Raw genomic sequence first — 25,343 nt, 5'->3', positions numbered from 1 at the left:
TTCTTTACAGAAAATGTTCTTTTCATGTTTTTGAATCACTGGTAGTCATGAACCAGAAACAAATTCGTAATGTCATTGAGATGCCTGAGCAGATCCTTCAGCAGCAACTACAAAGAACTTGATTGAAATACGTGAATATAATAAAAGTGGGTACAACTGTATTATGTCTGCCCTAGATTGGTTGAAACCCAAGGAAGCTAGCATGCTACTTTCATGTGGTACACCATACATTTTAAATGTTAAAGCTGGTGCAAGGAGTGGTTATGGTGGAACCAAATGGAACAGCGTGATTTGAAAAGACAACATGTCCCGAAGCACAAAGGACAAAAGTGAAGAGTTGGTGTGCTGTCTTAAGTACGTGGATGCTGCGTTGTATCACAATTGGTAACAGATTTTAAACTGAAGCGCTCTTCTATGTGCCGGTATCAAAGGGAAAAGAATGAGCTGAAACATATCCTCATCCTCTTTGATGCTGTGTGATTTAAAATATGAATGTGCTGACATTCAAGAGATGAAAGGTGAGACAAGGAAAAAAGTAGTTTTCATGCAAGAGATTTGCTAGCGCTTTTCAAAGATTTTGTTCAGTTTTAATACAGTAATGATTTTAATCATGTTAAACTTTTGAGCAGAAGAAAATGACCATGTTTGATTTTACCCAACATTCTTGCATTTGTGCCCAACCACAGAAGATAAATATTTGAAGGGCGGGATGCAGTCATCTATGTCTTGGACCTGAGCTGGGGACTTGTAAACTGGTTCAGACTGGGGGACCAGGTAGCAGCATGAGCCTGTCCCACAGCTGGGGCTGGCAGCCCCCGTGCGAAGGGACGGACGCTTAGCCTGAGCTCACTGCTAAAACAGTGTCTCCAGAGTGGAGCAAGTTTGTGTGCAATTGTCTTTGAAGTGTGGTAGCATCAAAAGTGCAGGCATACCCATTATCGTGACAAACCTGAGGATGTGAAGAAATTAACTATGGATAGTATTTGGTGACTGGAGTCATTTCTTCTGGAGAGACCTCATGAAAAAGGAGGAAAATACCAGTTTATGTTAAAGGCATTTTTGATCAAATGAAGGCAACATTAAGCCTTTGAATATTGATTTGCCAAAACACAAGTCTTTGCCCTTGTCTCTGTTTCTAACTAAACATGAGCCTACAGGCACTGTTGTGCCCTCAGGATATTGTTTTCAAGTAGATTGTAGAGCTCAGAAGCAACTGATCCAGAAACTGTAAATGTAATATACTGGGCAAAGTTTGGGGACTTTTCTTAAAGGCACCAATATTTGTTTTTGTTCTGATAGAGAAATAATGGTGAGTAAGGCCAAGAACAAGTCATTGTGGGGAAATCCTTGCCTGCAACCCCATCCTCAGACTACAGGCGTCCTTCTTTGTCACGAAACCTTCCCTCCCAGCTCCTGGCCCATTCTGTAGCACCACTTTGAAGAGGGTTCGCCCAGGTTGTTGTTCCTAAAGGACTGTTCCATTTCTTTCCTGCTGTTGTTCACAGGATCTCGTGCTCCTGACCTCCATTAAACATCTGTAAAGTTGTAGAGCACTGGCTGTGTTTGTGAAGCTCCGAGATGGACAGACAGACTCGCACTTCCAATTCATGTTTTTACTTTGACATTTCATGGTATTTTTTGCTTGTGAAGGAAGCAAAGAGGGTGAAAAGACACCCCCCCCCCCCCCCCCCCCGGCATGTTTGCTTCACAGTGTTTTGTGAGAATTTGATTTGTTCGATTTATTATTCTTTTTTTTGGGGGGGGGGGATTGTTCATCTTTTGACAGTTTGGTAGAAGAGATGGTTGTATGAATATGCAGCCGAAGTAGTGCATGCCCAAGAAGGAATTGTGGATGACCACAGTATTGCAGTGCTGAACGAAAGGTGTTTTTTGTGGTACAGTAAGGAGGGACAAAGCATGCTGTGAGTGGAAAACAGTACCTAATACTGCGGAATTTGGAAGAGGAGATGAGTGAGCAGACAAGCGCCTGGTCCTTCAGAAATGATGAGGGAAGGATAAAGTGGAGGGCGATGCTGAGTATGAGGAAGATTGAAGGAGGAAAGCTATGCTGTAGCTCTGAGGTGGGAAGTGCAGGCAGCCTTACCTGGATCCCTGTGCCGTCTGCATCCGAAAAGTTAGCAGGTAAACTCATGCATATTTATAGTGATAGAAATAATAACAATAATGAAAATTGGTAGCAAAATCAAATTAATGTGGTCTCCTGCAGCAGAAATATTTACCCGATGTGTCCTGCCAGTTACAGAGATTGGCATTAAACCTAGACATTACCTCATCTTCCTGGGCAGACAGCCTATTTCTATGCTAAGCAAGTCTGCAGGAGTGAACAACTGAATACCTGCCTGATTAGCTGTGCAGCAGCAGATCCTGGTTAGAAGCGATTTCCCTTAGCGCTTTCTCTCTTTTGCTTGCCCGCTTGCTCTCTGCGAGGTTTGTCACTATGCATTATCAAACTATGTTTTTCATCTTGAAGGGCACGTCACAGGGAAGATCTGCCAGACAGGTGGGCTAGTATAAATGGGGAACCAAATCAGAAAGGTCAAGAAGAACAGAAGGGAAAAAGTAAAGAGTGTATATATGTGTGTGTATCTCCCTCCCTGTCTCTGCGTGTGTCAGTGCCAGCTAGGTGAAACTGGATTAATGAGGAAGGGAGAGATAAGTGCTAAGAGGATTGTGCTATAAAAGGAGATTTCGGTTTTTGAGAATAGATGAGGGGTTCTTTATGAAAACTTTAATTGGCTACCTTAGATCATTTCTTCAGCTTTGTTCCTGGGTGGCAAATCATAAGTTTCCTGCTGGGCGTAAAATCATAGCATAATTATGATTGTTGGCCTGTGTAGAGTGTCTTCGATCACAGACTCCCAGCATGCTGTATATTCCTTAAAAAAAATAAAAAAAATAAGCGTCATAATGTATTTCAGACAAGCAGTCTGACAAGTCGTAATAAAAATAGTAATAAAAAAACCTTCAATGTGGAGAAAAAAATAATAAGTCCCGAACAACAACAGTTGATTTTGCTGCAGTATCTTTGAGTGCCATATTATCCACCTGCCTGGCTACTGCTACTCTTTTTTCCATAGCAGGGTTCAATTAGTCCAGGATATAATGCCACTGTTACTCAGTTGCTTAAGTCCTCACAGTAATGCCATTGTGCATTCAAGAGCTGTGGATGTTTGCTGCAGCGGGTAGATCACCCCCGTACCTCTGTGTTGGAGCACCAGTATTTTCCCGTGTACAAATCTATTTCCATTTCATACCTGTATGAAGCTGACCACCCGGCCAATTCTTTTTTCTTTGTTTGGGTCCAGTGCTTATGTTTTGAGAAAGACATAGAGAAAAGTCACAGTGAAATTAAACCTTTTGTTTTGCTGTTTTTATGTTCAGAAATCTGAAGTCATTCTGCACAAGGAATCTATACAGTATTTACACAGTAGTTTCCTTATCTGTTTTGATCAGTAGATGTATTTCTAAATTGCATTCGGCTCAACTATTAAGAACAGTTAGGAACTACCTCATGGAGAAAATTGATTGCCATCTTCCACCTTCTGTCTGCCAAAACTCACGTCTCTTCTGCCAGACCCGCTCTACCAGGTGGCCAAGCTCTAGACGTAACTTTTCCTCCTTCTTCCAGTTACTGGTCCTCATTCTGAGAAAGCGTATTCCTGATATCTCTCTCCTGGAAATGAGGTGGGGGACTGGAGATGTCAAGCCCTGCACCAGTAGAACCGCATATTGGCTGAGTTATTTTCCATTTTTTTTGTTCCTAAATAGTGGCACGTTGCTGTCTGCTGAGTAGCTTAGAGGAGGAAATACTTTATGAAAAAGACCTGTATCTTTCAGTGGCAGTAATAAAAACACTGGAAAAGCACAGAAGTAGGTACTGATTCTCCGTTCTCTAATCAGTGGTGGAACTGAATGCTTTCCTTTGCAAGACTGTCATTTTGGCTAAGTGGCAGTTAATACTTCTGTTAGAAATATTAGATACAAAACAAAACACAAAGGAGCAGGGAGCCCAATGCTCAACCTTGCTTATGATGATTTTATCATTGTTTTTCTTAAAGGGAAGTCATGTCCTGATGTTAGTCAAGGGAAAAGTAGGACCTTATGGCTCCTCTGGAGCAGCTAAGGAAAACGACGCTTGCTTGATCTCAGTAAATGTAAAACAGATTATCCTTTTTATGAAAGGACAAGTAGTCCATTGAGATAGTCCTGGATGTTAATCTGTAAGTTAGATTGTGGAGGTCTTTGGGTTTCTTGAGTTTTCTTGGGAGAATTTAATCTTTCATAGTGCCAGGGCCAACAAGAATGGTTAGAGCTCCCTAAGTTATCAAAGTATACAAGCATTAGCTTGTCAGATTGGAGGAGTGCTAGTACTCCAGACACGAGTTTGAAAGAGTCATCCCCATAACCCTTGTGCCTGCAGGCAGGAATGACTAACGGAAGAAGAAGAAAGTAGCTCATTTCTGAAATAAAGTGGCATTTTCCATTCTGTCATCTGTAGATGAAAAGAATGGACATTGGGTTATGACACTCCTCTCTAAATTTTCTCAAGGGAAAATAGAAACAGAACATAATACACAATAATTCATACACATACACATAATCCACAATATTTCCTCACTTAAGGCAAAAGCAAGAACATCATTGCTTAAGATGTGAGAGAAAGTATTGTGTTGTTTCAGTAGTCACATGCAGTGCCAGCACAACCTGTGCTGCATTTTGGCCAGTGACCATGTAAAAGTGAACTTTTTTTTTCAGTATGTTCCCAATTAGATTTTATTTTTAAGTCCTACTGCTCAGACAAAAAAATCTGCCAGCCATTGCTTACAACACTCTTCTTTAGCAAGCATTTTTGCTTCTACCCAAGAAAGAGAAGTATCTAGAAGTCGTCCTGTGGCTTATCTTTTGGTTTAACAATTTGCATCTTCATCTAAATTGGAAATGTAGCAGGTTCCTAACAGGGAGGGGAGGTGCGGTAGATTCCACAGTACGCTATCTTATCAGCAATCTCTGCCTGCGTCAACATGACAAAACAGTTGCTGGCACTGTTCACCTGGTGGCAAATGAAGTTACTTGCTCTTTAATATATATTCTTAATGGCCTTGAACTCCTGGATCCATTGAATGAATGTGATCTCCACATTAAGCAGATGTATCATTTCACATGTTGATTACAAACTCCTAAGCCTCCACCCCTGCCCTGAATTGTGAGGTCTCTACATTTTCTTGACTTAGCTTTTTTCTTTTATTTTACCACTTCCTTACAAATGCTATGATCTTATTCCATAATGATTTTTACCCTAGGATATGATGCCATTAAAAAGAAACAGCTATCCTGTTTTACTTACATAAACAAGTAAAGTGCAGATCGGTCAATAAATAAAGAACAAATAAAGTGCAGAGCTTGCCTTTTTTTTTTCTTTGATAGTGGTGCCATTAACAGTTGTCAAATAGATAGGCAACATAACTTCAATTCTTTAGTTTCTTTTTGTCATCCAGCTATCAGTAGTTAAGATCACTAAGTTTGGATATTAGTGACCTGATTTTGCCAGATCTATATTGTCTCAGTGATAAACCTGCAACTCCAACTAAACAATGTCTCTTGGTCTGTTCAATTAAAACACAAAACTACAACTTTTCTTGTATGTTTTTTTAAAGAGAAGAGTGTTTTTGCATATTGCTGAGTAGCATGAATCTCAGTGAGCCAGCAGTGTGCCCAGGTGGCCAAGAAGGCCAATGCCATCCCAGCCTGCATCATCAATAGGTTGGACAGCAGGACAAGGGAAGTGATTGTCCCTCTGTACGAAGCTCTGGTGAGGCCACACCTCGAATGTCGTGTTCAGTTTTGGGCCTTTCATTACAACAAAGACATCTTCTTGTACAAGAAGGACATCCATCACGCTGGAGCGCATGACAAGAAGAGCAATGAAGCTGGTGAAGCGACTAGAAGACAAGACATGAGGAGGCTGAGGGGAGACCTCATTGCTCTCCACAACTGCCTGAAAGGAGGTTGCAGCGAGGAGGGTGTTGGTCTCTTTTCTCAGGTGACAAGCGATAGGAAACGGTCTCGAGTTGTGCCACAAGAGGTTTAGATTGGATGTTAGGAAGAACTTCTTCACAGAGAGGGTGGCCAGGCACTGGAATAGGCTGCCCAGTGATGTGTGGAGTTCCCGTCTCTAGAGGTACTTAAGTGGTGTGTGCGGGTGGTATTAAGGTGGTACTAAGGAACAGGTTGACAGCTGGACTTGGTGATCTTGAAGGTCTTTTCCAACCTGGATGGTTCTGTGATTCTAAATATTGTCATGTGTTTTGCAGACACAAATGGCATAGGCAGAACTCAGGCTGGGAAGGAACCACAGTGTCTTGAGAAGCAGGTTAAAGAGACCCTGCTAACGAAGCCACTGAATGAAAAGCTGCAGGAAGTACTCAGTGCCTAGTGAACGTTAGAGTCTGCATGGGAAAGGGATGTCATGGGTGCTTCAGCAGCTGGGAGAACTTTTTTAGCGCTTGCATTTTACTGAACCGTCAGCAAATCCAACCAGAAGGCTCTGGGAAATCAGATGTCATTAGTTTTGCTGCTCACAGACCCACGTGCGATTTTTACGTTTCTTTTGAAGAACAGGTTGTGTGACCGAACGCTGCCACGTTGGTATCTTCAGAGTTGCGTGCTCACTGGCATCAAAGTGGTTTGTGTAACTGCAATGTAAGATTGCCTGCGAGCTTCATGAAATCCCTTCAGTAAGTTAGAGGTGCTGCTACCTGTAAAAGCTGGAAGGAGCTCCCCCTTTCATATCCATGCACCTCTTGTCTTTGTGAATCAGCCAGGAAGGAACTTGCCAAGTTGCGTCACTTATCACAGGCCATCCTCTGATCGTCCTTTCTCCAGGAGCTTGACTGGGACCTCAGATTCCTTTCACATACGCCAAAAAAACTGCAAGATGTTAACTGACTGCAGTCATTATTGATTTAAGATGGAGTCAGGCTGGGAATTTAACAGCAGACTGTGTTCTGGCCACTTCATTTTTGGGAAGCAGGAAGTTGGGGGGAACAGTGTGATGCAAGAGTCCTTTTCTTCATCTGATTTTCAGTTCACAAGATCTCTTGTAGGTTTTTCTTTGCATTCAGATTTCTATACCTTGTAGTTAAAAACAGATTTGATTTTTAGGTAACTCATACTGAAGGACAATAGGTTAAGGTTATATTACCAGTTGTATTTTCTTACACTTTAAAAGTTGGCAGAAGAATGAATAGATAAATTATGGTATGGAATACAGAGTTTTATTCAAGTGGTTTCACAATATCCTATGTGTTCAGATATACAGAAGAGGAAACAAAAAGTATGGAAAAAATGCTTTAACTTTGACTCACCGTTAAGGTTGTGGCTTTCGTGCATGTAAGAATTATTTTTTTAAAGACCTACGTTTCCTTTCAGTTGTCATGTCAGGGAATTCTGAATGCTCATTTTAGTTACTGAAACATGCATTAGTCTTGGCTTTAACCAAAGGTGGGCAGTATTTGTCAAAAGCAGTAGTAAAAATACAGAGTAAAAGAAGAGGTGTTAGCCTTAGATAATTTTTATCTGCTAAAGGGCTGTCAAAAATGGTGATTTTATTTTTCTCACTGAGTTGTTTCAAGTTGGGTGATTTATGACACTACTTGGGCTGCGTTTTCTGATCTTCTTGCAAAATGCTACAGAATGTACCTGGAGAAACGCTTTAAAATAGTCTAAACTGAATTAATATAAAGAGGCTGATGTTGAGTAGCATATTAAGTAAGGATAAGAACAAACCTTTCATAAACTCCTTTGATTTATGGAAATTAAGTAGTAAGTTACAGAATCTCAAATGTTCATATTTCTTGGTCTACTCACAGTTTGTATCTGTCTCCATGTGCACACAGCCACGTGTGGAATGCTGTCCATCGCCATCCTTGCTCAAATAAAACGCTGTTTGCTTACAAGAAGATTTAATGAATTCCCAAAAGACCAGGGTCATTCAGTTGAGTGTCAGTTGAAAATGAAGCTGCTTCCTGGAGTAGTTTTTCTGGATTGTGCAGTGTTTGAGAACGGGAAAGAGAGCTGGTGTGGTGCTAGGAGTGTTGTAAAAAGCACACGTGAATAAATAAAGGTATGGGTGTATGTTTTGATGTTCATACTTACACGCGGGTTTTATGTATCTGAGTGAACAAGACTTGCTTTCAGTCTTCTGAGACTTCCAGATCTCAGGCCAAGAGTTTTTGTGCATCTTGACCCATGCTCTTTGCGTGGGTAACATAGCAGATATGCAGACAAATGGTGATGTGTTGAATGTGACTGTTTAACAAGTATCATTGAAACATCCTCTTATCTTGAAGCTCTTAATATAACTTGCAAATAACAATTCAAGTACCACAATAACACTATCAAAGTGGAGTTTACATAATATTCAACCCCTTTTTATTAAAAGAAAAGATATTTTAAAATTATTTGTATTAAAAAGACAGTGAGACATAAAGAGGTTATGCATGTTTTCGTGTGATCTGCAGGTAGTCATTATTAAAGTTGGACTCCAAAGCCATTAGCCCATTATTATTAAACCATTATTAATACACAAACCTGTTTGATTTGGCTGTGAACACTGTTATCTGTTCGTATTTCTAATATAATGTGGAAATCTACTCATATAAAGCTTTAGCGCATTAATACGGAATAACTGTGTATAGGAAAAGGTAAAATGCCAGGTCATATTGGCACATTACTTTCCAACCTGAATTTTGACTTACTGCATCTGCCTAATTGAAGGGCTGCATCTTATATTTACTCTCAAAATGTCTCTGCTGCTCTTTGTAGACGGACAATGGGACATGCTCTTACATCTGGAATTAAAATACGGGGCTAGATGTGCAGTTGGGGTCACATTGACTGCATTTCAGTACTTTCAGGCTTGAATACTAGATCTTAAAACTCCTCTGATGCTATTTAGAACTAAATAAAAGTCTCCTGGTAAAAAGTATGACAGGACTCATAGTACAAATACAGTTAAAAAGAAGCATTGGACTGAGAATAATAAGACTGTTTCTGAAAACAGAAAACTGGTGGTGTTATCATAGTGCCAAAGTGTTGGGACCACAACCCCAAGTCTGTACGTGATTTCATCTATGCGTGGCTGTTCGGAGCACCCATGTCTTGCAAATACTTTTCTTGAGTTATTCAATGTATTTCAGTCTCTGAAAGCCTCAAGCACAGGGAGAGGGAGCAGAGGGGAGTGACTGTAACAGGTATTATAATTTGCACCTTTTTTTTGCTCAAAGCTGAACAAAGAGACTTTACATATCACCAAGTGCTGAGGTGTTAGAGAGAAAACATTCATGCTACCAAAAGTGTAATAAAATTTGATAACTAAAGCAGTAAAATTGTGAATTATCCTTATTGCTGAAGTTCAGGGAAGGATGGAAGTTGTATTTGAAAGCAGACCTTTATATCACATGCCTTTTTTTATTTGCTCATCAAAGCACTACTGCACAAAGATTGTGTCACTTTAGGCGCAATATCATACACACTAGTCTGCAGTCACCCACTAAATCTAGGTGATGCGTCGTTTCTCTTCCTGTGATGTAATCTCTGTCATAACTGTGAAAGGTAAAAACTATCTTTATATTAAAAGCAGTGAAGGTGGGTTTGCTGCACATTGAATGATGAAGAGGATGTCAGGTACTTCAGTTGTTGACTAGTTGGAAGCAATTCTGTTCTGCGAAGGAAAGGGAACAGAATGCTCCAGAGAGGGATTTTGTAGTCAGATTTTGTAGTTCTAGCACTGTCTGATCATACCATTGTTCTGCTGGCATGGATCTGTTTGAGAGAGGAATACCAGTCAAAGACTAGCATAAAACCAGTGCTCATTGAAAGCATTGAAAGCTTTGTGTCCCTGATTCTTTTATTTATTTATTATTATTAGATAATTACACAAAATCTGTTCTCTAACTCTAAATTTGCCTTTCATATGAAGAGATGGATCTGATTCACATCAAACCTCGAAGCTGACTTCACACGTAGCTATCTTGTAGCCTGGATATGCTGGACACAACAACCAGTATCGACTGATTACACACCAAGCAGATAGTTTTCAAGTGGTGGTAAGATATGGGACTTTAGAGAGGTCGAGAGACAACTCACCTCCCTTCCTATTACTGTGAGGATTACAGTACCACATGTCCAGAGGTGAGGCTTTGCACACTGTAGGTGGGTAAAACAGGAGAGAGATGATAAATGTGTGTCTATAAGTGGATATATTTAAATGTTTCTTCTGGGATTTTTGTGGTTGAAATGTCTGTTCACGTGTGACGTTTCCTGCAAGTAATGCTGATTGCTTGGCAGCTATGGGCGGTTGTTGGTTGGTATCTAATGTTGTAGACAGCATCTCTTAGCAAGGAAGGCGTCTGATGGCAGTACAGGGAGATCAGCTTCTTCAGAAGCCACATCATGTAGGCACAAGCCCTCAGACTGGCAATGGCAGCTTGATGGTAACACCCTCGGTTCCTGTGCATTTGAAATTCCTTCTTAGTTACGGGCTTTCACAAATCTACCTCAGTGAACTGTTTGATATGGATGAGTTGTTTGCTGAGTTTCTTTGAAGTTATTCTTAATACCAGAAACCTTAAAGATGTGAACAAGTTGATGATGGCAAATCAAGAGTTTAAATTCTTTTTTGTAATACTGGAAACAAATTTGCAAAAGGAGAAGTGCATCCGGAGCACTTCAGTAGTTGTTATCTCGGACCTTTCAGGGGTAAATTAGCTATGGAAGCAGAGAAGCAGTTCAGCAGTGTTCTTCTAAATCTGTCTTTCTGCACTGACTTCCCTTCCGGGTCAGTCTTTTCCCAGGAATACTCAGGGGGTTCCTGCTTATTGCCAAGCAGAAATGAAGCATCAAGTTGTCTCCTGAGCTCCATCAAACTGTGTGTCACTTACTGCACTGCAGCTTTGTTCGGAGGGCGTCTGTGAGTGAGCAAAGGAAACCTTTCTTAAACTTGTTTGGTATTAAGTTGGGATATGTAAGAAGTTCTCTGGAATGGTAATTTCCTAGTTTTGGTTTGCCTTTGTCTCTAGGAGGGTAACTGAAGTGCAGCTCTATTTTTATCCTACATTATAAACTTTTTTTTTTTTTATTAAACATCAGAGCTTTGCAGCAGCATATGGACTGCTTCTGTTAAAAACCACTACTCCAAGAAAGTGTGAGGGAGGGGTGATCACAGCACCTGATGCCTCTGCCTTTAATTCTGAGGAGCTGCCTTTGGCCAGGGGAATCCCTGTACTGGGAATGAATGCATTTACTTGGCTCAATTTCTCTTCTGCCATCTAAAAGTGTAGATACCAAACTATTCAGCTGGCTTACAAGTTAACTCTTAATTATATATGGAAGTCAGCCTCAGCTTTTAAAAAAGGGAGGAAAAGTAGCATCATTTTTATTTTTTGACCACTTTTACCTTGCATGTACACTTATTATGATGCAGTTGTTTTCATGGGTTTATTTCCTGACAAACTCCCTTCCTGTAAAGAATTCTGTGAATATAGTATGAAGAAAGTGTACCTTCACTCCCTTCCACCAGTATGTGCTTCTTGGTTTTTTGGTTCTTTTTTTTTTTTTCATTTTATTTATTTATTTTTGGCAGGGGAAGAAGGACTGTTAGGTAAATGGCATCCCTGCAGAACAGATTCTGTCAATTGTCCATTGCCATAGCCTTTAAACATAGAGATTTCATGTCAAACTTGGCCTATGAATTTCTGTGCCTTATGAGGTACTGCTATTTACAATGCTTTATCATCTTTTTTCTTTTTCTTTTTCCTCGTAGACTATTGTTCTGTCCTTTCAACCTTAAATCTAAGTCAGATGTCTTCTTTTTGTGTGATGAATGGTGCTAGAATGGAAATCCATCTGATGCATGTATTATGAAAACTAAATGGTTGGGGAGAAGAAGAGGGGCAGTGTGTGTGTGTGTCATTACCACCATTTGAGAAATGCTTTGCTTTGAAACTCTAAACCTTACTCAAATGTGGGTTGTGTAGTCCGAGGTATAAATAGAGACTCCCAAAAGAAGTGTAAAATAGCTTTGTGTGTGTGTGTGAATTCATTTTTTCCATTTAAACTAGTTCTTCTCTTTAGTTAGAACCACCCAATACACTTTATTAGATCACTGAAAAGCTAAGCACCGCTTACTCTGTATTTGAGGAATAAGTTTGTTAAAGCCACATCTTCTCAATTTTGGGGTTGCTTAACAGGTAAAATTCTCAATGGGAGCAAATGAAAGACCTCTTGAGGAGGAAGGGAGCACAGGTCTGTGTGACCAGTCCATGCGTCGTTGAGCTCTCTTCGATTTAGTGGCTGAACTTTGTCTCCTCTAATGCATGCTTGTAGCCTAATGTACCTTATTTTTCCAGGGGTATCGCTATCTGGTTTTGTAAATAGAAAAAAATAACAGATCACAGTTTGACGTTTCAAATTCAACTTTTTTATTTTTTCAGGTAGCTACTTGCATTATACTGGATTTTAAACAGACTGGATTTATGTTTTCCTATTAATCTTGGTACGTTTCTCTAAGTTTTCAGACAATTGCAGTGTTATTCTGTAAGTATCCAAACTGCACTGCAGCATAGTTTCACTGTTCATTTTGCAAAACACCATAAAATCTAGTTATTTCTGTTAATATATTTTTCAACTATGTAATACATTAGATTTTGTTATTATTATTATTATTTGTTCATCTTTCCTGTCCTCATGGAAATTGTGTGGTTAATAACATCTACTTACATAGGGCTATGCCCAGGTACATCTTGGGGATTTCTTCATCTAAGATGGTTACTACTTAAACCATTCTCACCATTCCCCAGAACACAGGTATCTTCAGGCAATGTGGTGGAGACAGGGAGAAGCTGTGGTTTAAGTACACCAGCTCTTCTTAGCTGACAGAGTACGTTTTAAGGAGTTTTGCCTTCTGCTGCATGTTAAAGCAGACTTGAGGCTTGTCCGTGTTTCAAGGCTGGACAAATAAGTTGGGAGCAGTAATTGTTTTTTTGACCCTCCTTCCTGCTGAATCAAGCAGAAATTCTGTAGCAAAGAAAATCTGGCCCATTATTTTGAATAGTAATGTTAATTGTACCTCATCATCCATTACCTAATTCAGGTCATGCTTTATTTTGCTCAGTTTAAATTATCATTCAGATTCGGTTAACCCAGGAATGCAGAGCAGTGACATCAAATACTTGGTTAATTTGAAGATTTTAAGATTCAGCAAACCAACCTTTAAATATCAATAACAGAGTGCCAGAGTAGCTGCAACATTCTTTCAGCATTGTATAATTTTTATAGACATGATTGCTCACATTAATGCCTTTTTAGTATATTTCTTCCCATTTGTTCCCAGGAGAAATTTCAAGCTGAAATAGTAGAGTGAACAATATTTTCAAGTACTTCAAACAGCAGAGAACTATTTTTCTATCTATTTATTTATTTGCATATCCAAGAGAAAAGCAGTTAAATAACCATGCGTGTCCTTCAGGGCTTAGAAAAGTACTTTCACCCCACCCAGTCAAAAGCCCTTTTGATAACGAGCAGCTCTCCCATGACGTACAGTGGATCCCCAACTTTCTCCAACAAACAAGACATGATTTTACATTGGCATTTTATTTTCTTGCTCTTAATACGATATTAAAATTCTCCTACACTTTAACGTAGACCCTAAATGCAATCTTGGCTATAAAATTAGATGACCATTCCTGCAGTCATTGGTCTGTCTAAATTCTTACGGTGCATCCATCATCCATAGCATCTGATTGCCTTTCCTGGAGACTCTGTCTGTTAAAGAAATGGCAGTTTTATGAAATCGATTGCAAAAATTTTTATTTTTATTTTTCTGTTTTTGGAAATGCTGCCTGTTAGATTGGACCTACCTGGTCTTGACAGGCTTTACAGGACTTGCTTGACAGTCCTTCATCACCTGGCAGCTTGCTTGTCCTGAAGGACCTAAGAGCTTCACTGGTTTCCATCTTGTAAAAGGCTTTGTGCTTCATTAGTAAAAGCTGCTTTGTCAGGTCCGTTCTGGCAGATATGCTGGCAGATAAGAGTAATCATCATAATCAGAGGTGTATAATTTGGGGGAGGGGGGGAGAGAGGAAGGGGTCAAAAAATAAACTGCTGACTGTGTGAAGAGTTTCAGCAAATAATTTCTCATCCACAAGCGATCTCTGAAATAATTTTGTTGGCCTTGTGTGGTTTGTACTGAGATGAAATTTTTCTTGCTTGCTCGTCACACTATCTTTGCTTAGTAAATATTTTAACTTTTTGGTAAAATAGTAGGTTGAGTTCATACTTAATGCCTACAGACTGCTACAGTAGCATGCTTGGCATCTCTTTTGCATTAAATGCTCTAAGGCTGTCTCAAGCTCTTGAATATTATCTTCTAAGTAGTCTCCAAGCTGTCTCCTTGAGGTGCATATTTTGTGTCCCATTTGTGAAGATACAAGTTGTTGAAGCTTGTACAATGGGAGCTAGGTGGAACTTAAAGGCTGGTGTGCAAAAAATGTAGGCTGGATTTAAACTGGGAATCTGTAACATCGTGAACCCATAGATCTTGATGTGTACAGAAAATAACCAAATAACCAATAACTCGTGCATGCTTTTCTTCTTCCTTCTGGCACTTCTTTCCTCTCCTTCATCTGGCTGCTGGGAAATGCTGTGGCATGTCTTCTTTGGGTGAGGCAGGAAGATAGCCCCGGCCTGCCACCCCTTCGTCTCCACAGCTGCCCTCCACACAAAGGAGCTAAGACTTGAAGTATGTTACAAGTAAACACGTGAAGTTTAAGGGAAATTGGTTACAAACTTTATCTCTGTGACAGAAATGGCATAAATACTCATCTCTCACAATGCCACTCAGGAGCTAAGTCCTGGCTATGTGTCCACTTTACAGCAGCAGTGACCTTCCAGGAAGGGATGCCTGGAGAACAACTTCTCATTTGTTGTTTGTAGACCCTAGGCTGACTACCAGCATTAAATAAAGCAAGCTGCCTTGAAAACAACCAGTTGATGATTATTGAAAGCTGCCTGGCCATTGGTATTTAAATGCGAGTCACCCACAAATAAAAAATACTGAAATTGCACCTAAAATTCTGACAGCCCAAAGATGGACACAGGGTGGTACGGTGCTTACGGCAAGCCCTGCAAGAAGTTCGAAGGCTTCAGAGTTGAGATCAGAAAGCTGAATAAATAATACTTGCTTCTACGCGGAAATCTATCAAGTTGCTTTGTGAAGTGCATTTTTTTATGTTCATATGCCAGGAAGCATGGGGAGAGCTGACAGTCACTCCATTTATTTATTTTTTTTAATGCAGGGAAATGTACAATCAGATAATGGTTAGAAAAAAATCTTTCAAATATTGGTCCTGTCCATGAAAATGTATGTTTCGAAGACAGCAGTCTGTCACTTGGCTCTGCATTGCTCAGAAATAACACATCTTCTTTCACTACATGTTTGGTAGTTTTTGTGTATGGAGGGAAATGGTAAAGTAAAAAAAAAAAAAAGAAAAAAAGGTATTGAGGTCTCACAGAATGGTTTGGTTTGGAAGGGACCTCAAAGATCTTCTCATTCCAGCCCCAACATTTGGACTCATTTACTCCTGATATGACCTGTGTATAACAGTGCAAATCAACAAAGCTATTAGCATGAGAGAGACTAAGGTCTGAGTCAGGCCCAGCTCTTAAATGTGGCTAATGATTTTGCTTTCTTCAATTTTGAATGCCTGAGTGGTTGATGGAGAAGTGTCCTAATATTTTCATTTAATGGAGCTGGTGCGAATGTGAACGTGTAGATAAGATGAAGGAAATTTTATCTGTGACTTTCATCAGGTAAGGCCACACCTGGAGTGATGTGTCCAGCTCTGGACTCCCCAGTACAAGGGAGTTGTGGACACACTGCAGCGTCCAACAGAAGGCCACGAAGATGATGAAGGGACTGGAGCACCTCTCCTGTGAGGAGAGGCTGAGAGAGCTGGGGCTGTTCAGCCTGGAGAAGAGGAAGCTCAAGGGGAGATCTCATCAATGTCTACAAATACCCGGAGGGAGGGTATTTACATACAGTGAGGATGGAGCCAGGCTCTTTGCAGTGGTGCCCAGCAGCAGGACAAGAGGCAGCGGGCACAGCTCTGAGCAGCAGGCCGCACTTGTGTGCTGTGCGGGTGGCCGAGCACTGGCACAGGCTGCCCAGAGAGGCCGTGGGGTCTCCTCATGGAGACCTTCAGAAGCCGCCTGGACGTGGTGCTGGGCACCCTGCTCTGGGTGGCCCTGCTGGGGCAGGGGGCTGGGGCAGGGGGCCTCCAGAGGGACCTGACAGCCTCAGCCGTGCTGGGGTTCTGTCACCCATGGGATATGACATGCCGGAAGGCACAACAATTGCATCATGATCACTCAGTTACTCATAAACTCACATTTTTTAATTTTAAACCTAAAGTTTCAGTCCTAGCTTTCTAGTACTAATGTCTTCTGTCTTCATTTGCTTGTTTCCTTGCAGGGTGTCTGTAGCTCATGCAGCTACTGCACTTCAAATAACTTAGTCAAGTTGATACATAGTATGGGTCTGAATAAAGGTGAAGGAATGTAGAAATTAAAAACAAAACAACCCTTTATTTACAATAAGTGGCCTCCTTTTAATAGGAGCAGATTTGCTGTGCTTTTGAATTCTCTGTTTTGTCTATATGATTGTTTTGTTGCCTTTCATTATAATTAATGGTGTAGCTGAGCTTTCCTTTAGAAAACAATGGATTTTCTTTTTTTCATATGAAGCCAATTGCAAGAAAATGCTGCAGAAAGTCATGAGAGACCCCAAATATAACCTTGTTTTGTTTTTGGAATAGAATATATAGGATTAAACAGAGTTGCAAGAAGAGTCTGAGGAGTCTCAGACAAATTCATATTTTTCCAAAACATCTTCTGTTTCTATCCACCTTCTCATCTAGATAAAATTCACTGTTTCATGTTTCGACTACTGCAGCATACTTTTCTCGTGCCCTGACAAATGCAGTCTTGCTCATATCCATGGCAAATGCTCCTGCAAAGATTGTTGTCCCAGCTTGTCACTGAAGTTGGTGATGAATGCTGGCATCACTGGCTGATCAGAGACAGGAGCTGATATTTCAGTGAGAAATGAGATATGATAGGTAGAAAATGAATAGATCTTGAAAGCAAAGGCAAGGAATTTATGTGATAGAGATTTTGTTATAGAGGAAGGGGAATTGGTGGAAGGATTAGAAGAAAAGAGTGACATGGGCAAACTTTCCTTAACTTTGTGCTTTAAACATTGATGTCCTGTCTTGAAAGCTCCTGTAAACATCCACTGGGCACTCACAGCATCCTTCTCAAAAGCATCGCTTACTGTTGTGTCTGCAGAAGCTTGGTGGTGATGAGGCTAGGATATTATTCTGACTTATACCACCTGATGGTTTCCTTGCACTCTGGCTCTCTTTTAATTTTCATCTGCTTGTGCCTTTTCATAGACTACAGGGCTCATGCAGCTGGAGAAGGGAGCCTTTGCTAGCAGCTCGTGGGCTTATTCATCAGACTTTGCATACTTCAGCTGCTAAGCCCTATCTAACAAACCACTCCTCCAGTCCTTTGCCTACATGTTTGCCTCATGATCCAGCCTTAAAATTAACCGGGTGGCCTCTTATGCAGATCTTGCCCCCATCCAGCAGTCCCTTCCAACCCTTTGCTTGGTGGCCTGTTGTAAGCCCTGGACCTCCCTCCCCTTTCCGATCGGTCTTTGTAGCCTTTTCCTTAGCCAGAACCCCTGCAGTAGAGCCATCTGTCTGCCTTGCTGATGCTTTTTCCTGGTAAATCCCTCGCCATCCCTGGTGGGTCATGTAAATCATTTACCATACTGCTCGTTGTACAGCTCTTCCCTATCTACGTAAAGGAAGACAAGGGACGGAGATTTCGGTATGCAGTAGAGTCAGCAGATGCAGAAGCGGGGGGACAGGGTCTGCACAGGGGCAGTGTGAACAAGTTACGGATGAGGAGCACGGGCACTGCACACCCTGAGAAAGGCAGTCAATCTCAACTACCCTTGTGGCAGATTAAGAGGATTCAGGAATGCTACAGCTGTCTCCCTCTGCAGAGTCATTTCTGGCTTGAAAAGACTTTTTTTTTTTTTTTTTTTAGCTTTAGCTTGCAGGCATGACTGTACAGGCATGGCTGAACTGTTTTCCAGCTTATCTCAACAGTGCAATCACCTGTTACCAGCACTGAGCTCGCCCGTATGCCCTGGTGGCCATTGGGCTGACTCCACGCAGAAGCACACAGACGTTTGTACACTGAACTCCCCGTTCTCTGTTGTGTTAAACACACGGTAGCTCGGCTCAGTGCTGGGTTTCTGTGCCTGAACTGAGCCACCCAGCTTGAACCACGGTGTCCTGAGGGGCTCACACTAATCAGGAGCTGCTAAGCCCTGATGGCCCTTCGTGGTCCATGTGGCGTGCTCCACCTCCCCACTGCAAGTTCAGTGGAAGCCTCTTCGCGGGACACTGGGGCCATTGGGGGTCATGTTCCCATGTGAGCTTGTCCCTTTGCTGGACAGGTGATGAGCGCTTGTCACATTGTCCTTGTGTCATCTCTGTTTCGTCGTACTGGGGGTAGTTTGGAGTGGTGCTGCGTTGGTCTTCTTGCGATGAAGTCTTACCTAAAGGTCCTTGGCCCAACTTTCTTATTGTTTGTGTGGTCATTCAGCTCCTAAAGAGCTGGGTGAGAGGGAAAATGCCCCCTATTTATCTGTAAGTGAACCATTCCAGTTTTTAGAGGAACGTTTAAGGAGAAATAAAATAATTAACTGCTCCATATTAAGCTTCGGCTTGATTTCTCATTGTGATTGGCTTAAACCCAGAAGTCAATGCTTAATATTCTTGCTGAATCTTTAACTGTTGTAACTCTGGACAGCCTTCTGATCTGTACAGATGTCATCATACACTTTGTGAAATTCTTACCCTCAGCGGCTTATAACAGTCAATCCTACAGCCATCTGCATATTGCAGGCAAAAGTGTTTCCTTTTATGAAAGGGGTAAGCACTGTTTCTCAAGGCCTGGTAAGCCAAGGCCGAGATTTGATCAAGTTGTAAATCACTTCAGCGTCAGAATTTATGAAGATTGCAGGCAGAGTCCTAGAATGGCATGGCATGGCGCTCTGCACCTAGGGTGAAGACATTCTGGCATGTTATTTTTTATGGCTAAAACAGTGAAGAAATAGTGATCCTTGCAACATATGGAAAGGCCGGAGACTCTTCTATTTTACGTCTGTGAAACTGAGGAGGGGTGGGGGGAACGGACAGAGCAGAGAGATCTGCCTTTCAGCTGGGGTTGTTCGGCTGTTAAATGATGTGGCCAGATTTCAGATTGGAGGACTCTTTAAAACTATTGAAAACACTCGACTCAAGGTATTTATCAGAAGATTGTTTCTGATTATTAATGACTCATTGTGTATCTCAGCTGAACAAAAGTACACGTTTGAAAGGAAAACGTCTAGCTGTCAGTTGAGAGAATTACATTAAGAACAAGCCCATTACCCTGACCATGGAAGTTTCACGTAAGTAGCTAGGGAAGTCCTATTGCTTCAAATTCATCAACACAGGAGAAGGCACAGTCAACTTTGTTTTAGAAGAAAAATGTTAGTGTAGATCTTCCTTCTAGATTCCCTCATTCTGTAGCAACCGTGATGCACTCAGTTATGTTTGTTGTAAACAGCAAGGCTTGAAACATTTCTGTTGGCATCGTAACATGGCATGGAATAAAATCCATTGCATCAGGGAGGTGCTACTCCAGCACATGTGGATGCTAACCCAAAGTGCCTGTGACATAAGGTCTCTTCTTAGTAAGTGATTGAATCATTGTCTAGGATTTGCTAAAACTGCTTTGGTACTTTGCTAACAAAATTGAATCTTATATCAACCCTGGTTACAATTATGCTGAGGAATTAATTTGATACCATTATCTCTTAAGTTATGGCACGCTTCATTTTGTCTGCATAGCTCAGGCTAAAATGAGTTGCAGAAGCATTACTGGAGCTGAAGCTTTGTGCTGAGTTATGGCATGATCAGCACCTGGGAAACACGGCTGGGTCCTGTGGGAAGACTAGGAACTAGAACAGTCCTTTAATATTCTTTTGACTTGAGCCTAATTTTCATAGATGGAATATATTTTGCTGAGCGCTTTGGGAAGCTAACACCCTGATACAGCTTTCTTTTGTTAACGTTCTCTTGAATATTGAGGAACACTTTATCTTTTTCTTCCTGGCTGAAGGTAACTTTAGATGATGCTGCGAATGGAGTGTGTGCCAATCTGTAATGAAACTTCCAAGTGCAGTTTATGTCAGGCACACTGCTTTGACCTTTCTGTTTTGTTTTTGTAGGAGATGTGCAACAACAGACTCTAATCTTACTCTTTCTAAAGTCAGAGCTTGTTTGGTGAGGTTTTCAAAATATTCCAATCTGATAAATCTATCTGACAAGATTTATGAACCTGTTAATATTTCTTCAATTAACTTAAAACATCCCATCATCTTGATAATTATGCTTACACAATATCATGTTAGCCATTAATTTGATTTCATATCTAGCTACACACGGTCTTTTAAAAGTTTTATGCAACACACGCATTTGTATGCGTTTATCTGCAGTATTGAGCTACTTACCTGAAAATTGTTTTCATCCTTATCTGTTCCTTGTGGGGCATGCCATGTCTGTACACACGGTGTGTGACTGCACCCCGGTCTGTCCTGCCTCCACCTTGTTTTTACTCTTTTGTAGCATGGGACAGAGCTGGGACTCTTCAGGAAACACTAAAGAGGGAAATACATTCCTTTTAGGGCTGTTGTGTATACAGAGATTTTGGTAACCATCAGCTTCAAATAGTGTACATACAGTCTTTTATTAAACAAATATAAATCACAAACAAACTGCAGACTCTAAACCTCAGCAGGTTCACATTTATTTCAAATGTCACAGGTACGTTTTAAATATGGTTCATGAGCGAAAACTGTTTTGACGTGCACACATTTACCCCATATTTTTGCTGTTAAATATTTACATTTCCATGCAAGGCTTTGCCGTGGCGGTACCTATTTCAGCAGGCACAAATAAATGCATTCCGTCCAGCGATTTACCAGTCTGCGCGGTGTTACTGCATGCGTACGTCCTACACAAGCAAAATGTCAGCCTGGCTTCAGAGCTTGGGTGGGGCAGCATCCCGAGGAGCCACAGGATGCAGGAAACTCACAGCTCGTCTGGCTCTCCGGAGGGAGAATTTCTCCAGCCTCGATCAGCGACTGAGTTAGTGAGCTAGTGAACCGAAAATACCTTTTAGGAGTGCCCCTACGCCGGGCTCCAACAGCAGGCACATCTCGAGCGTACCAGCTGTGAGGCCACGCAAGCGGACAGCGGCTGCCTGTGCAACCTCCCCTCCGGCCCCGACCACCTCGGCTCTTGGCAGGCCTCTGCGTCGTAAAGGAAGCCCCCGTTTTCCTCCAGCCATCTCAACGTATGGTCACTCCAACCAGGAGGGCCGGGCTTACTAACCGTCTGCTTTGTGTTAATTGTCTAGAGAGGTACCGAGCCAGTGCAACTGTATTTTGGAAAGCTGAATGCGGTTTTAATGGGAGCTTTGTTCCATTCCCTGCAGCTTATTTGCTGTTTGTTTGTCTCTAGTTTCTGTGGAACGGTTTTTAAACTCAGTGAACAAGAGTGTTGTGGGGCTTAGCAGGTTTGGGAGGAGCCCTGAATATATTAAAAACAAATGGGAAACAAGCTCTTAACCAAAATCTAGGAAAAAAAAAAAAAGACTACGAGTCTCCTGTGTCTTGCCTGGCTGGCTTTCCACCTCTAAATTATTTTCATGCAGGGATAGACCCAACAGGCATTGGTTGGGAGTCTCCAGGACTTTTTCATGTTATTGCAACTATTTTTAATTTCCACCTTAGATAGAAAAAGTATGCTTTTGTTTTTTCTTTTTGTTGTTTACAATGTTTGGTGTGGTAGCATTAAAGAGAAGGTGCTTCAGGCAGAAGGGGGGACTACGAAAATAATTTACCTGTTTGGTTTAGAGCTCAACTGATCCCCCTCCCCACAGGAAAAATACTGTTTCCATTTTTTCCTTGGTGAATTGCCAGCTGGGCTGAATGGGAGAAACTTTCCTGCTCTGTTCTTTGCCCCCGTCTCTGGCGTGGCTCTTGCCACCAGGCTCAGCTGCTCACTTGGCTGGAGATGCTCTGCTGCTCCTTGCAACGATATCCTGACAAAATGCTGTTTACTCAAATCAGACCAGTCGCCTCCCTGCTAAAACAAAACTTTCAAGGGAGAGAGAGAGCCCGAGTGCTTTAATTTCCGCATGTCTTCCTCTGTGCCTTTCCTTTTAAATTAAAACACACATCTTGATCTTCTGCCTTACTTGGAAATGGAAATCTGAAGGAGTGGTGGGGGGGAGTGGAGAAATAATGATGAAGGAAGAGATAAATGTAGCAAAGGTGGAAGTGATAGTTTATTCGTGGCGTTACATCTCTCTTATCTTGATCTGGCCTACTTGAAGACTGTTTTTTCCCATCCAGGCTCCTTTGATGGGTGTTGATAGTTCTCTCCCACTAGTGTGGCCACAGCCTGATCCTCTCGCCCCACTTCCCTCACAGTGAACATCCACGGGGTATATATTATAATTCGTGTGGATGGGAGTAGAAGCAGCAAAAAATAACCTTCCCTGGCATAGCAGGCAAGCCATCCATCTGTTTTCCACCAGCTCCCACATCTCCTGTTTCTGAAGTTGCTGCACCTATTTCGCAGCTGACTGCTGGGCTCCAGCGATCACGCTGGAAGGAACACGCGCTAGCTTCTCGGCTACCTTTTATTACCTTTCCTTCTGGGAATGGCTCCATAAGCCCAACATATTTCTGAGGTTCTCCTGGTTTTCATTATTAGCCTTTGATTTAGGGAAGCGTGAGATTTTCTTTAGTGTTGTTGAGAGGCAGTGTGGAGATAGCTTTCTGTTCTTGCTGCCAATTTTCTCATGTTGTTGAGGAATTCATTTAGGGTTAGTTTTAAGGCAAGGTTTGTTGCGTTTCATTCTTTTTTTTTTTCACCTCTCTGATATTGCTAACACCACCAAAGTCTTGAGCCAGTCTGTCAAAATCATGATTAGCTTAAAGCTCGTGAGCCTTTAACAAACATGTTATTTTCTGGAGGCTTTGCAGCCTCCTTTGGCTTTTCAAGCTCTTCTGCGTAACCTCTGCTGGAGGCCTTCTTTAATGGCAGCTGATCCCAAGGTAATCTGTTGTTTTCAACAGCTATGGCTCTAAATAAAGCATCATGAGACTTTCAATAAAATTGCGAGGGTTGGCAACACTGGGTCTCTTATTCTAGAAGCTTTACAGTATTTTAAGCGGTTTTGTGCGACGTTTACAGTGGCACTATTTTTTTTTAAGCTCCCTCATTTGAAGCAGTTCACACAGCTTGCAACATGGCTCTGTCAAGGTTCACAGAGCTTCCAGCTTCTTTCCTATGTGACCCAGACATTCTGTCCCTTGAAATGTGCCAGACGGACAAGAGGTTACTTTGAGAAATAGTTTGCACTTTTCCCAGACTCTGCTGTTCAGCTTCTCTAACAAATATGTAGCTGAGGTAATGTCACTGTGGATCGTTATTTGTACATCTTTACCAAAAGCCAAATGTCTATGCTAATAAAATAAAGAAACTTTGTTGCAAAGAAAAAAATTCTAGTTTCCTTCTGTCTCCGCTTTAGGAACGTTTTGGGGGGACTGCTCTGTAGCTTAAACAGTCCTTTGACTGGAGCAGAAACAAAAGACTTCCTCACCAGTTTACAAAGAATTTGTTTGAAGGTTTTATGACAGGAGCAAAGTGCATTGCTTTTTTTTTTTTTTTTAACTGCTGAACTTGGTTGTGTTTCCATTCACTTGCATTGAGAGTAGTGTTAGTTACTAGGGAAATGCCATTTGAAGTGATGCTTCTCTCTTTTAATGCACTTACTTCTCCACTTACCAAACTCTAGCAAAATCCTCATCTTTCTTTCTAGGTATCTTTTTCTAAGTTACAGAGTAACAGTAATGATTGCAAGATTAATTACTCTTTACAGGTAACTTTCAGAACAAACATGTTAAACATTTATGGCAGTAAAGTGTACTCCTCTGGAGTTCATTATAATGTGCCTTTGGAGGCCTGCATTGCTCTAGAGTTGAGTCGAGGGGAGCTGAGCCTGCAGAAAATACTTACAAAACCTGAGGAAAACAGAAGAGTCACACTTCAGTGCCTATCAGAAGATTTTCTTTCGAGACCTAGGTAGGAGTGGAGATGAATTGGATTATTCTCAGTTCGTTGGATCTCCTGCATCCCACTCTGGAGCCCTGCTGCCTGCCCCAAAGCGCCCTCACTGGCTTGCTGTGGGGTTTCCCTTGTGAGCAGGTACTTGGAGGAGGCTGCTCCTGTAGCCCGGCAGGTAGGACACTCACTTCCCTAGCTACGCGAGTCCCTGGGTCAAATATTTTCTCCAGGGCTGGCAGAGGTAGTTTTTCATACTCTAGGCAAGTGCTCTTTGTTTTGGAACAAGTTCACGTGAGCTCTCTCAGATCGTCCTTTGCTCCCCAGCAGTCATTTGCATCTGCCTAGAGGTGGAACATTTCAAATTCTTATTTCTTTGAGGGTTTGACAGGGATTTATTGTTGTTATTGAAAGCTTAGCACCTTCTGCATGCTCTGCAACTAAAAATACGAGCAGAAACTCTCTAGAAACTGGTGTTATACAACAGTAGAAGCAGTGAAACTAGGCAAGGTAGAACCGAGAGCAGAACTCAAAAAATAGCTGGGTAGCCCGCATGCCGTACAGCTAGCTGTGCAGAAGCCTTCAGTCTTTGCCTCAAAGTGTTGACAATCTAAATGGAAAAAACAAGGAGGAACGGAGCGAGGGAAGGAAACAGCTAGAAAGTGGGAAAGTGACTTTCTCACAAACTCCTTGAGAATTAAAGGGAGAGCCTCCCCATCTGAATCAGCCACCCCAAATGCCAGTCCTGTGCCGTACCCGAGAGCTGTCTATTCAGACTCAAAAGTGAATTTGTACACAGCTGAAAACATGATTTTCCCAGTGACACAGCACACCACATAAACTGCTGTCTCCTTTGTTAGTCATTTCTTACGTATGACTGTATGGGATGGTCCTGCCTGAATCGCAGTGTAAATACCTTCCCAGTGATTACCTGATTCCCTGATTACCCCAGCTGGGAGGGGAGTTCAGCTCATACCCTCGATATTTTGTTTTTTTTTTTTTTTC

The 25,343-nt window shown here is 41.6% G+C and overlaps 1 protein-coding gene and 1 long non-coding RNA gene across 6 annotated transcripts in view; both read left to right on the top strand.

Moving 5' to 3' along the window:
- LDLRAD4 (low density lipoprotein receptor class A domain containing 4) overlaps positions 1–25,343 on the top strand; it is a 290,554-nt gene that overhangs the window by 189,087 nt on the left and 76,124 nt on the right. The gene's annotated exons all lie outside the window — the stretch shown is intronic.
- LOC308189815 lies at positions 1,763–23,777 on the top strand. The gene is made up of 2 exons (XR_013946622.1): positions 1,763–10,212; positions 12,513–23,777. It is a non-coding gene; the product is annotated as an uncharacterized lncRNA (long non-coding RNA).

This window comes from Anser brachyrhynchus, assembly GCF_964034855.1.
Source record: "Anser brachyrhynchus genome assembly, chromosome: 2".
Lineage (NCBI taxonomy): Eukaryota > Metazoa > Chordata > Aves > Anseriformes > Anatidae > Anser > Anser brachyrhynchus.
The sequence above is the reverse complement of the archived record's forward strand: the minus strand, read 5'-3'. Positions and strand labels throughout refer to the sequence as shown.